Source organism: Quercus lobata, chromosome 4 (assembly GCF_001633185.2).
Source record: "Quercus lobata isolate SW786 chromosome 4, ValleyOak3.0 Primary Assembly, whole genome shotgun sequence".
Taxonomy (NCBI): Eukaryota; Viridiplantae; Streptophyta; class Magnoliopsida; order Fagales; family Fagaceae; genus Quercus; species Quercus lobata.
The window spans coordinates 53,783,496-53,797,780 of NC_044907.1; the positions used below are offsets into that span (position 1 = coordinate 53,783,496).

At 33.3% G+C, this 14,285-nt stretch overlaps 1 long non-coding RNA gene across 1 annotated transcript; it reads left to right on the forward strand.

Annotated features, from left to right (window-relative positions):
* Window positions 1–10,818: 10,818 nt before the first annotated feature.
* LOC115987127 lies at window positions 10,819–13,850 on the forward strand. The gene is made up of 3 exons (XR_004090978.1): window positions 10,819–11,224; window positions 11,981–12,107; window positions 13,609–13,850. It is a non-coding gene; the product is annotated as an uncharacterized LOC115987127 (long non-coding RNA).
* Window positions 13,851–14,285: the final 435 nt, after the last annotated feature.

Here is a 14,285-nt window from a genome sequence, read left to right on the forward strand (position 1 = left end):
AAACAAAGCGGTAAGCCGACAAAAAGTTAGATACAAAACGACAACAAAAATCAATAATAACCTTTGGACACGAATGGTACTTCTCTTTGGCGAAACGGATGGACTTGCACTTAGCCAAGTGCTTAACACAACGTTCCCATAGCAAATGCTGCAAAATGGTACTATGGGCAAAAGTAGAAATTATGTGGTAGGAACCTGCCTACTTGTCATCACTCTGCAAAATATCTAACTGCACATACAGATGATCCAAAAACATAGGGGCCAATGGCAGACTCACCCCGGCAGAAATCTTTATGGCTAATTAGAAATAAAGAGGTTTTATAGCATAATAAGGGTAAGAACCAAAGATGAACTTACAGAGCTACAATGAAACGAAGGCCGCACTGTAAACTACGTTATAAGCCTTAGAGAAAGCCCCAACCCAATGTGACAATTTTGCGTTCCCACTCATCCCTTTTCTTTAACTCGGCCTCTATAGCCTCCTCCTTGGGAGAGAGTTCCATATCACATGGGTCCACATCGCTGAGAATGGGCAACAATAGTTGATTTGCCATATCCTCCAAGGTTACAGTGATCTCGCCGCAAGAAAGAAAGAAGGTATGGGTAGCAGTGACCATCGGCAGACCAAATGACAAAGATTGAATAAGTCCTTATAGTTGGACAAGTAACGCGACGAGATAATTGCCTTCAACACACCAGCTTGCTGCAATGTTGCCATGAAACCTATATCAGACAACTCTTTATCTACCCACTCCTTCCAACCCAAAAAGGTATCCGACCTAAATTCAAAGAGAATGGGCACAGGGAGTGAGGTGCCTTGGTGTATATCAAGATCGGGGATCAAGGAAGCTAAAAGGGCCCAAGATACCTCCATGTCATGTTGGCAAATGGAGAGCCACATGCAACTTGGCGGCAGAGGCAAGTAGTCACCAGGTACTATTGGAAAATGAGTGTGGGTGTTATACCACGGATCGATGAGGGGAGTGCACTTGCTATTTGTGTCATGACTCCCTTCTTCCTCCTCAAAGCTTTTTGATTATGAGAGATGAGCATTTTCACCTACGGTTTTGGTGGCAAGATCATTGGTGGCAATTTCCTCCCCTTACGGTAGGAAGAACCCTTGTCTTTCACCAATATCAAGATGGGATATTTGGTCGGAATAGATTGGTGAGGATGTTTAAGGAAGAAGACATGGTGAAGAAAAAAAGGGAATGAAAAGACGTTCTATGCGAATGATGGGAAGGGATTAAGTTTAAGTACTAATGACAATAAAGATGATGTGAAAGGATACAATGGGTTAGCCATCAAAAGAAGCATCGTATTAATGAAGCAAAAGTTGTGTTTCAGAATAAATGCTAAATTGGGAAATTTGAAAAGACAACAAACACAATTCACAGCAAGAAAGAAAATAAGGCAGGGCCTACTGTCCAAAAAAACCAAAAAAAAAAAAAAAAAAAAAAAAAAAAAAAAAAAAAAAAAAGACTTTTTATTCGCATGTGAACCGTAGGAGCAATTCATATGCTTAAGGGGCTGAATGTTGATGCACACTTTGGCAAAAAGGCCCAATAACAAGAAGAAGCCCAACAATATAAAAGGGGTGAAGGAAGAAGAATTAGCAAAGTAGGAAAGAACCATTAAGCCCAAATGGCAAGCAAAGTAGTAAAGTAGTAAGCCCATGGGAATCATAATAAGTAGAAAGCAAGCAAATATGGGTTGGAGGAGCCCAAAGAGAGAAATTAGTAAATGGGATTGGTGCAAAGGCCAACAAACCCCAAAAGTAAAGGAAATGGTAATTAGGATGTGGAAGCCCGAAAGATTTAGCAAAATCCCATGGGAATGTAAGAATGAGATGGACTGATGATGCCCCAAGGAATGAAGCGGGCCGGGGATGTCGAAAGGAATAAAATGGGCTGAGAAAGCATAAGATGATATCAAAATTGACCCAGCAGAAATACTAGGTGACATGAATTAAGAAATGGAATAATACATGGCAGGCACAAAGGAGGTCCAACAAGCATAAGTTAAGCGATACCACAACAGAAGCAGTGCAATGGCATGGCAAGAATACCAATTGACCCACAAACCAGAAGTAAAAGGAGATAGGGCCTATGCCCAAGCAATACCCAGCCCAAAGAAGAAACGAGATGTAAAAAATGAACACCCACTGACTCATTCACCCTACAAAAAGTTAAAAACAAGAAGCAGAATGTGCAGTAAGACCAGACAAACCCGCAGGCAATGGCAAACGCATGAACAGTAGACAAGCCATGGACTCATATGGGAGTGGAGAATGCACAAGGCCCAAGCACCACCCACTTGTACCTAGTTAATATAGAGGCGGTAGGCCATGGCCTAGCAGTGGGGAGAATGGGAAAGTCTATTATGGGATTCTCGCTCAAGCTCTTTTGGGGTAGATGTCATGTTGGAATGACATACCACCTAAAAGAAGGAAAGATGAGCTAGAATCACTAGGTGCATGTCATAGGAGTTAGAGAGAATAACCAACCCTTATCTAGATGGGAATGATATGGAAAGTAAGAAAATAAAACAAAACTCCCTTTGTCTGGGAGTGGAACGTGGCGTAGCCAACACAAGGTAGTGGTGGTGGCTAGGCTGCCAACAGACCAGTGGGTGGCTCGAGAAGGACACCCATAATAGGCCAAAAGCAGTTAAGGGGTAATGTGGTAAATTTTATCATGGCAGACAGTATAAAAAGGCCTTAGCTATGCATAGTAAGTAAAAATGGGAGAACAAGGAAAAACAACAAGAAACATAGAAAGAAGAGAGAAATAGAAAGAAGAGAAAAACAGAGAGGATAAACAAAAAGAAAGAAAATAAAAGAGTAGGAAGTGAAGTGAGAAAAACAAAAGTGTTATAGGGCATGCACCAATAGGCTACTCCCTGCTCTCCCTCTCAATAGCCTACTCTCTAGCAAGTTAAATGATTAGATATTAAACCACTTAGGTCCATTCTTTCAAAGTAAGCAGTTTCTATGGCAGGATTTCCCTATGAGATTGCCCACGTTAGAGACTGGTTTCCTTCTTGGACTTAAATATGCTAAGGAGCCAAGTTTAGTAGACTAATCCCCTTCCTTTCTTTTATTATGATTGTTTAAGCATTAATGTTACTCTTTTCATTATTGCTAACTTATTTCTACCATACTCATATTATTGTCTTTTCTTGGAAAGTTGTTTAGATATTATCTTTGGTTGTCAAGAAGCACTTTAGTTAGAATACCTTTTTTTATTACCATGTTACATTATGTCTCTCCTGCCATAACGTTTTTATGACGACTTCCCCTGCCATGGACACGTGATCAAGATATCTGTAAAAGGGTCTTGGCTTGTGCACAAATTGGCTAAGGGTGGGTTTCAATTGAGCCAGTTCTAACTCTCTTGCCCTAGAACTATTGGGCTATAGTATGGTAGGAACAGTCCAGCCCAAAATACAAAAAGGCCCCACCACACTAGGCAACCAACATATTAGTGGGCAATCCTGAAAGGATACCCATAAGAAGCCATAAACAGTTGGTGAAGCCTTAGGGACAAAAGGGAGAAATCCCATTGAATCAATCCATTATAAAAGGGAGCGGTAGCCATAGAAATTAGGAGGAGGAAAAACGTAAGAGAACAGCAAGAAATAGAGGGTAAAAAGAATCAAAAGAAAGAAAGAAAGAGGTAGAAAGAAGAATAGAGAAAACAAAACAGATATAGGAGCATGCATCAATCGACCATCTTTTCCCTCCTCTTAATGAACCCCCTCACTGTGACTTTATAAGTCGTTACTTATAACCACTTAGGCCCTTTCTCCAGCACGAGTAATTTCAATGGTAGGAATCCACAATGAGGTTATCTGTGTTAGGGTTTGGTTCCCTTTTTGAATCTGTTCTTGCTGAAAGACTCTACTTAGGACTGGGAGAGTGAATTGACATTATTATGCTTCCCTAAAATTGTTACCATTGTTCTACCATGGCTTCTTTTAATTTGTTTGAAATTTACATTACTATGTGTTTTACTGCAGTGATTCATCCTACTAGTTGTTCTACTGTAAAACATTTTCTTTTATTTTTATTTTTATTTGCTGTAGTACATTTTTAAGTTTTTATATTTGCTGTATCAACTGTTCTACTATAGTATATCTTTTTTATTTGCTATATCAATTGTTTTGTTGTTGAATTTTTTTTTTTTAATTTTTATATTTGTTGTATTAGTTGTTTTGCTATAGCACATTTTTTTTTCTATATTTGCTGTATCAGCTGTTCTGCTGTAGTATCTCTTTTTTTTTTTTTTTTTTTTAATTAGTTGTTTTGCTATAGGATTGATTATTATTTTGCTGAATCAGCTGCCTCATGGTAACATCATCTGATATACCTGTTGTATGGTTTGTTCAACCGTTATTTTTTTATTATGTCTGGTGTACTAGATACTCTGCTGTGACACCATCTTTTGCATTGGCAAGGACGCCTAGCTTGCTGCAGCGCTTTCTACTCTGTCTAAGCATTGGACATGTCTAATTTGCGCACAAGCTGGCCTATAGTATAATCCTACTAGGCTAGTCCCAACTCCCTTACCTATTAGTTCACAGACCTAGGTGTAGCAGAATGGGTTTTGGCCCATTGACACAAAAGCCCCCCCCCCCCCCCACATTTAATAGATTATTTCTATTTTTGGATTTCTTGTAATGACCTACAAGGATTCCATGTTTGGGTTTTATCATTTTATTTACCAAAATAGCCTTAAATTTAGATACTTATCCATATCCCTTAAAATTAGGCACTGTCATCTCTCTTTATTCCTTTTGACCAACGAGCCAGTTACTAAAATCAAACATAAATAAATACCTCTCAAGAGTAGTCCTTTCCTACAAGTTAGTTCTATTAGTGCTTTTTTTTTTTAATCGTTTTATTGTTCATATGATTTTGATTGTTCTATATGATTTTTAGTTCATTCTTTCTCTTTTATTTTTTTGGAAAATTTTGACACTAAAAAAAAAAAAAAGAAAAAGAAAAAGCTTCCTCACACGTGCGAAGTGCGTGTGGTGAGGCTAGTAATAAAATGATTATATGAAGTATTTAAATTGTAATCTAATTAAGATTTTTATTTACTTAAAAATTATTGGAGAAGAAGATAAGGACAAAAAAATAATATCTATTTTTAATTTTTTTTTTTTTTAAAATCTGCTTTGTACGTTGATATCAATTTTTTTTTTTTTAATTTATAAAATTCTATCTTATCTAATTTGCACTCTTAAAAAGTTATTTTCATATCAGAAAATAACTTCCATAATCTTATAAAACTAAAAGGTAACCACTATTGGATCAAAAAAAAAAAAAAAAAAAAATTTGGGATGCATCCAGAGTTGAGAGTGTGAGAATTTAGACTCTTCATGACTTTGTTAGAAATATTAAAAAGTACCAATTGAGCTATATGACTTTTGGCACTACTATTATCCTACCACACATAGAAGTACTAAGTGAGTCACAATGTGCACGTTTGTGTTTTAGAGTTAGAGGTAATGTGCAAAACAGCAATGCAAAAGAATTGTATATAGTTAGTTAGGCAATGTTTGAAACAATAAAGGAAAGTAGCATCTCGAGTTTTAGAAACTCGAGATCTATTTTAGAAAAACCCCACATAGATCTCGAGTCTTTAAGACTCGAGTTTTATGCGAAAAAATTTTCACTTATAGTGGCGTTTTGAAGCCTTTCAGTGACGTTTTAAAGCCCTATAGCGGCGTTTTCCTGGGAAATTTTTTTTTCTTAAGTACAGATTTATGGAATCCTATAGTGGCATTTTTAAGCCCTATAGTGACGTTTTATAGACCTATAGCGGCGTTTTTATTCAATTTATGGAAATCGAGTCTTTAAAACTCGATTTTCAGCTTAATTTTTTTCCAATTTAAACTAATCCGCTTACAAATCGAGACTTAAAAACTTGATTTTTATCTTGGAACTCGAGTTTTAGACACTCAAGATGCTAGTTTTCAACATTGTTTTGAAACGTGACAATTAACTAAATTTTTTAATATTTATTGTTATTTAGAAAAAAAATTCTTTAGAGTTACATGCCCATAGATATTCTCAATATATAATTTAATTATTTTTAGTATTTGTGTTATTTTATAAACCCTCAAAATTTTTGGGAAACTTTCAACATGAGACAAAAACAAAATTCTAATAACTTCTTTCTACACCATAATCTATAATATAATTTTGTAAAGTGTCATCGTGGCCCATACATTGTTATGATTGTAGAAGCTTTCGTGGTTTTAAAGAAAAATATAGATATCTTAGATAACTTGGTCATACAACGTAGAATGACATAAATGCAAAATTTTAGTCAACCAAACAAAAAAATCATCCACGTCAATCTGTCTAAAATTATGCATATTTGGTCTGTAAATACATTGCCCATGTTAATTTACACAACTGCTTTCATGTGTACATACGTATTTTATTCATTTCTCATTTCACCTTTTTAATTGGCATAGATGTTTTAAAAAGTGGTTGTATAATCTAAATAATATAAGGATATCTAATCTAATCTAATCTACTCTAATAGTATCTATATCTATATATATATATATAATAGCAGAAGCTGAGAGAAAATGAGTTCCTAAAATTAAGGAGATAATGACAAATAGGAAAAGTCCCTACTTAAAATTCAGACATGTATAACTTTAAAAAGCGATACATTATATTGTTTTGACAACGCTATAACACCGTTTAAAAGCAACAAATTATAATTTTTCGCTACGTTAAAACACTGTTTGGAACCCCTGTTGGTATAAAAGGAAATTAACTGCTTAAGACAGAAAAAAAAGGAAGATAGCTACACGGAGAAAAAAAGGAGAAAGAGAGACCGAGAGATAGAGAAATAGAGAGGCAGAGAAAGCAGAAGGAGAGAGAGATTGAGAGATCAAAAACTGCACGCTCTAAAAACTGAAACCCAAAACACACAATCATCCATTCTTTCCATTTGTTAACACAAACGGCCAAAAGAAAAGATTTTCCCTGCCGATGAAAAAGAAAAAACAGAAGCCAATTGACATATTTCCATGGTTTGCAATCAAGAATGAAAAGAAGTCTCTCACTTTTCTGTCAGATTTCTTCATCTAACTGTCCGTTAATTTCTTTCATCGTTGAGTTTTTATCTTCGATTTAAGTTTGTTTATTAATTATGATTAGGTTTTGATATATAGTTTTTGATTTTGGTATTTTAATTAAGTTTTTCTCTTCGCTTTTCAGTTTAACATTTTCATATGCACGCCCTCAAGTTCAACTAGGTACCAATTTCGAATCGATCAGATTCCAGATCGCTTAGATCTACTTTGATTTTTTTTTTTTTTTTCGTTTTTGTCGAATCTAGGGTTCATAATTTTCTCTTTGGATGAATATTTGAGACCTGCTCTTTCGCCCTATTCCGTTTCTTCTCTACAACTCCATACACACAAGGTCAGAATAGCGTGGTTAATTTCCCTCTTTCGGATACTCTCTCTGATGATTTGGCTCAATTTTTAACTGTTTACATGTTCCATTCCAAACCAACAGACAGAGGAAAAAAGAAAATCTAAAATGTTTGGCTACCTTTTTCCCTAATTTCCCATATAGTTGCTTTGTAGACAAAATAGAAAAAATTATTATTGAAATCCATGACAGTTTGGCCGTGTAATCCATAGAAATTTTGGTAAATCCCTATTTCTATCTCCTCATAATCATTTTTTCTCTTCTTGGAAGAATATGAAACTTAATCTTAAAATGAACTTTTAGACTCTAATTCTTATAGGGCTCCCAAGTTGGAACCCTTCTATATTTTTCTCTATAAAATTGAATGACAATTGCCTTTAAGATTATGTATTTGAAAGTTAGGGGAATTATTATGTACTCTATAATGAATAGGAACTATTTGTGGTGCTTTCTGATAGATTAAGCTTCTAGAGATAGTTGTGTAAAGCTTATTTAATTGCTAAAAAGAGTTTCTTAAATTGCCAAAATGTGTTTTGAATTTGCTTCTCAATATTGCTTCCTTAACATATAAAGGGCTTGATGATTAGTGAATAAAATTGAAATGCATCTTACATGATATTATTATGAATATAGATATTTCAAGTCATTTTGCAACAACGTATGTGAAATCTAACAGCATCTGATGTCCATAACTAGATTCTGTAAGCAGCAAACCATACATTTGATTGGATTTGTGAATGCTAAATATGTGCTCTTTAATGAACAGGAACTAGATTCTCTTGACATTATTAGACTTTTCACTTTTGTGAGGTGCAAACTGGAATTTTGTGTATGGACATGATGCTATAGATTTCTGTTGGGTATCAGTATAGCCAATTCATATTTCATGGGGCTGGTATCTCACCCTTTCAATTGCCAGGTGCTCTATACAAAGGTCTGTTGCTAAAAGCAAAACATGAGGGTTCCAAGTAAAATAATAGTTTTCCTTTAAATTGGTTTGAAGAAATCTCCTCCAACCAATTACATGGCATTTAGATGATGAACCACATGTACTTTAATCACATGACATGTTAAGCCATATTTAATCAAGTAACTTGACTATTAAATTGATCACGTGTGGATGATCAATTGAATGCCATATGGTGAGTTGGAGGGAAAACTATGTTCCAAGAAAAGTCCCTCTTTTGATGGAATCATTGTGTTTTCCTCACAATCACTATGCCTTTCTCATATGTCACAAATATAATGCTGAACATCTTCATCTAGGCATCAATTGTCCAAAAATGGCTTTATAGCGGTTGTGACAAGTGTTTTAGGACTTAATATGCATGAAGAGTACAAGATGAAGTTATCATCATGCAAGATGAAATTATCAACATGACAAACTCGCTATTCTCACATGAAAATTAGTCTATAGGAAACCATTGGATCAATTTCCTGTAGAAATTTCTTTTTCCTGATTTTTGGCGGCATGAGCTCTTAGTTACCAAGTAGCTAGGAATGCTGAGAATGAATTTTTACAAATTTTTTAATTTGTCACTGAGAATGAATTGTTAGCTCAGTGAATTTGGGTTTGATTTAGAGGTGGCTCAGTGTTTTTGAAAGTATATTCATAAAAAAATTGTGGGTCTGTGAATGTGATCTTACATTGGAGATTTTTACTGATTTGGTGGTGGCAGTGGTATTGAACTTGGAATTTTTTGTTTTTGCATACAGGTTTGCATTAGTGAATTAAACTTATCTTCTAATGAGATTAGATTTTATACTCCAATATTTGTTTCTATGATTGATTACAGACCACAGTTTGATATTTTGGTTTTCTGATTATAGAATATATTCCTTCTTTCATTTATTTATATGCCCTATATAGGGGCTGTCTTATTGTTTGATTTATTTTTTCACTTGATGAATCAAAATTTTGTAGATGCAACAACCTTTTTTTTGGTTACTAATATTCCAATCTGACTAGATTGTAATAAAGCTTTAGCATTTTTTTAAAAGCATGTTGAGTATGTTACTTTTGAGAAAACTGGTAGTAATAATGCATTTATTTGTTTAATGACAGGCATATATTAATTTTGAAATATCAAAGGGTGTGGTTGAATGGATCAGAGAGCTTGATGAGAGACTTATAGACATATTAAAGCATTTGAAGGTCTGGATAAGCCATAAAAAGTTGGAGGTTACTTTTAACTTTGTGCCTAGATAGAATAAACCACTCAAATTTCTTATATTGGTGTACTGTTTTAAGAGATTTGAGCTTTTATAGGACTTTGAACTTCTGTTAGTATTCATGTATTACTTAAGGTTTTTTTTTGTATGGACACTTCCATATGGATCTAACATTTCTTTATTGTTATATTCTTTTTTTAATTATGTTTTAATTACTTGAATTTTTTCCTTGAATTAGAAGCATATAAGTTTGTGAATGTATAAGAAAACTTACTTTGTTCTGTATAACCAAATTTGTAGTCCAACTTGCAATACATTTTGATTGCAAGGAGATATGGGTACACTTTTTGCAATTTCATATTCTGCCCTGCTATTACAACTCCCCATACACTTTCAATAACGCAATGAATCTATGTATTACACAAAATAAATAAATAAATAAAACAATTGGTGTATTGTTTACCGTAGATTATGATCAAACTTTGTGGTTTATATGCATTTATGATTTTTTATTTATTTAAATTTTATAGTTTCTTATCAAGCTTCTAAGATACATTTACTTTGTGCAGTATATAAGTGTTGGGGTTGAACGGAATCTACAAATGTCTGTATTTATTCCTCACAAAAGGGACATGATAGACGGAAAATAAGAAGGGAAAACAATATTTGGTCGATTGGAAAGGAGCAAGAACAAAAAGAACAACTGAGATATAAAATGAGCATTGAGCACATAACCACACAAAAAGCAATGTAAAGGCACATTGGAATTCAAAACGAAAAAAAGTTAGCTGATGTTGAATTAGCATCCTCAAATGCACTTGGTTGGATTGTTTTAGATTTAGATATTTGAGTTAGATTTGGTTAAATTAGTTTTTGGTATCTGTCTATGGTGTTTGTAATTAGATTTGTAAATGGAGATATGTGTTGGGTGTTTAGTATGTGGTAAAAGTGTATTTAAATATTATTTTTTTAAAAAAAAATTCTTTCTAATAAATATAAATAAAAAGTTTCCCGCACATAGTATATATATAATAGTAGAAGCCTTTAAGGAGGTGTTGCCATGTTAGGAAAAATGGCCCCTTCAAATTCTGACACGTATAAGTTAGAAAGCAATAAATTACACCGTTTGGGTCACACTAAAACAATGTTTAATACCGCTCAATATAAAAGGAAATCTAACCGGCCAAAATACAATGAAAACAAAGGCTTGTTGTATAAAGAAAGAGAGAACAGAGTTTGTAATCGTAAGACAGAGAGCTTACTGCCTTTGCCGTTCCCTCGCCATACTCCGACCACCAGAACTGCAAACACACAGTCTCTTCCGTTCCGATTCTCCTTCTCTTTCAACAAATTCAGCTGTTCTCTCTGTCTTTCTTAAAAGCAAAAACCCTAGCCATTGAGTTCTCTTTCCATCAGCCCAGCCTCCACCCATATACCGCCGGGAAAAACCCAAACAACCCGATAACGAACTTAATTTTGGCCTCAATCCCAATCAACCCGATTAAAAGGGAAAAAAAAAATCAAAAACTTCCATTGCCCATGTATCCATAGTTTGCAATCAGAGAACGTCTTTCAATTTCTCTACTGGTTAGTTTTCTCTTTGCTTTTCAGTTTGTGCATCAATTATGATCAGGTTCTTATAATTTGGCTGGATTCTTTTTAAAAAAAAAATTTCTGGGTTATATTTCTGGTTAAGGTATTTGAGATAGATTGGTTTTGTTTTGGGTATTTGGATAAATTGATGTGTGGGTATCTATTTATGGTGTCCGGTTAAAAATAGAGCAATGGATTATTCTAGAAAAATATATATATAAGCCACACGAACAGGGCAATTGGGCTTCTTCCTTATCTAGGTATTTTAGAAGCAGTAACGTGGATCTCTTTGAGGGATGTTGTTATGATCTAGGTTTTTCGATTAGGAGTAGTTTCGTTTAATTAGTTTAAACAGATGGGTTAGATTTGGGTTTGAGGGATTTTAGTTAGAAGTTGTTTTGTTTAGGGTATCTGAACGCAGAGTGTTTGTTAAAATGCCTAGGTGTTTTGCTCTTCTTTTTCTTCTTTTTTTAGAATTTGTTTTTTGATAACATACCTCCTATTTCTTTTTTCCAGCCCCTAATAGAAATGAATAATAGGATGAAATTACCCTTTAACTTTTGTGATTTTACTTTACTGTTATATAAATCTCCACGTGGAACAAAGTGGAAGAAGCTAAGTTGGTTCTAAGTAGTAATGGAAGTAGTAAAAGTAGAATGCATGGATCTTTTTAACGCTCTCTGATTTATTATTATTTTGTTGCTTATTGTGTTGATGTTAAGGACTTAATGTCAAATTTATTTTATATAGGTACTATCATTTTAGTCGTGGGCACAATTTGATGTGTTTGGATATCTGAGTTTGCAGTTCACAAGTAGAGGGATATCACTCCACTGAATGTGAATGGCGATGTTGGGGTCTCAGACAAGATGGTGAGGTACATGTCTTTGATATCAAGGTTTCTGATTTCTTTTTATATCAAGTAGTGATAGTTAGTTTCTTTGAAAGCACTCGAACTTAGTGTTTTTTGTAGAAAAAACTAAGCAAAAAAGGACTGCTAATTTATTGGTTTCAATTTTGTTCAATATTTTTTTTTTGTTACTTTAAAAAAAAAATTTCTTTTCAATTATTGTGCAAATTTTTAGTCCTTTTTTCCATAAAGATTATGTTAGTGATATGCCTTTTTTTTTTTTTTTCTTTTTTCTTTTTTCATACAGATAAATCACCTATGGTGGAGTTTTATGCTTTAAAACATTGAAACAGTGAAACCTACTCGCAAGCAATATATGCAATTAGTGCTTTCCTAAGTCCAACAATTTCTTCTTTTCTATTTTGTTTAGTTACATTTAATGCTGCCACTATTTAACTAAAAGTGAGTTGGTACTTCTTTTTTTTTTTTTTTTTTTTTGAAATTATTTGCAATTTGTGGAGTCGAAGATAAATGTTACGTTAAAGGAAAATTGTTTTGATGTATCATATAATTTCAATTTGTTTCGCTCAAGGACAATTAGTGGTGCCCCTATTTAACTTCAACTAAGTTTTGTTTTATTGAAGTCAGCTATAATTTGTGGAGTTGAGGATAAATGTTATGTTAATTGAAAATTTTAATTGATGTAGCATGCAACTAATTAGCAAATGCCATTAGTATTTTAAGCAATCCTAATTGAAAATTTAAATGCAATTCTTTTTAGTAGATAAAAAGATGTTACTTCATGTTATTACTTTGACATATGTTTCACATTCATGTTCATCGTGGTTAACATGTTTATATACACTGTAGCATTTACCCGTGTATGTATAAATTAATGAATTTTATGGGGGATGGATGAGCAATTATGATTTACGCACCTCTGCTTTGGCTACAAAATCATTAATTCCTATTGCATTCTATGAGACTAGTAAAATAAATTATTTTATAGAGAATCCCTATAGGCTTTAAACGCTTATATTTTGGTTGAGTTATATAATATCTTATATGGATGCAAATAGAGCCTTAATTTGATCATATTGTACATCATTCTTCAATATTAAAGAGAGAAAAAAAGAAGCAGCTCTTTATAGTTTCTTTTAAGTGGTTTCTATCCAGTATTGTATAAATTTGTTTTGGAAGTTGATGGATACAATCTTGATTTTTGTCGAGTTTCTTAGAAGTGCATCACGCTTTTTAGATGAATTTTTCCCACTTGGAATTTGTTGAATATAATATGGGAAACATATCATTTGGGTTCTACAACTATTTTGCTCCTGAGGAAATTTTCTTGAGGTTAGGCTGTAATGGTTATAATTGTAATTGTCTTATCAAAGTTGGTGCTAAATTTGATGTCTAAACTTCTTGAATATTTGCAGTTTTAATTTAGGCTCATTTTATTTATCTCTTTTTGGATAAATTAGCTTCATTTGATCTAAACAATAGTTTCGTTTGATCTATTTTTTCTCAGATGAAGAAGTTTTAAGACAAAGAACATGAAGCTGACAACAACCAAGTTGCCTTCTCCACCAAATTTCTTCCAAGGATATTCTCATCATTCTCTTTTTAACTTTCTTTTTTTGGCTAATATTTTGTATCCATCACAGGGGATGTTACCAACCACTTTAGTTGCTTATAATACACTTTAAAGAAATATATTTGTAAGAAGCATATTGTTTTGGAAATTATAGTTGTAATTATGCTTTCTAAACCTATTTATTTTTATCTGTTTCTAATTAATTATTGTTTTTAAAATTCTATCAAATATCTCCTCATTATCAATAATTTAAGTTGCTTCCTTCATTGAACCAGTTTTTTTTTTTTTTTTTTTTTTTTTCCAAAAATTCAGCTTATTAGTTATTGATGCAGTTCATAAATATACTATAATTCAATCATTTATAAATTTGATTGTGATAGTTATCTATGTATTTAGTTTGAAATTCATACTATGTATTATTTATCACATGTTGCTCCTCTTTATAATTTGGTTCCCTATGTTCTTTTTATTTCGTTGTTTACAAGTTCTTTGAGGGCTTCTTTTTTTAATTATTTTTCCTGGGGTTGTGATGTAAAGGTCAAAGTGTTCACAAATCACAATGATTGAGGCATGTAATTGCGTTTCAATGAATATCATAATTTAATAGTAAG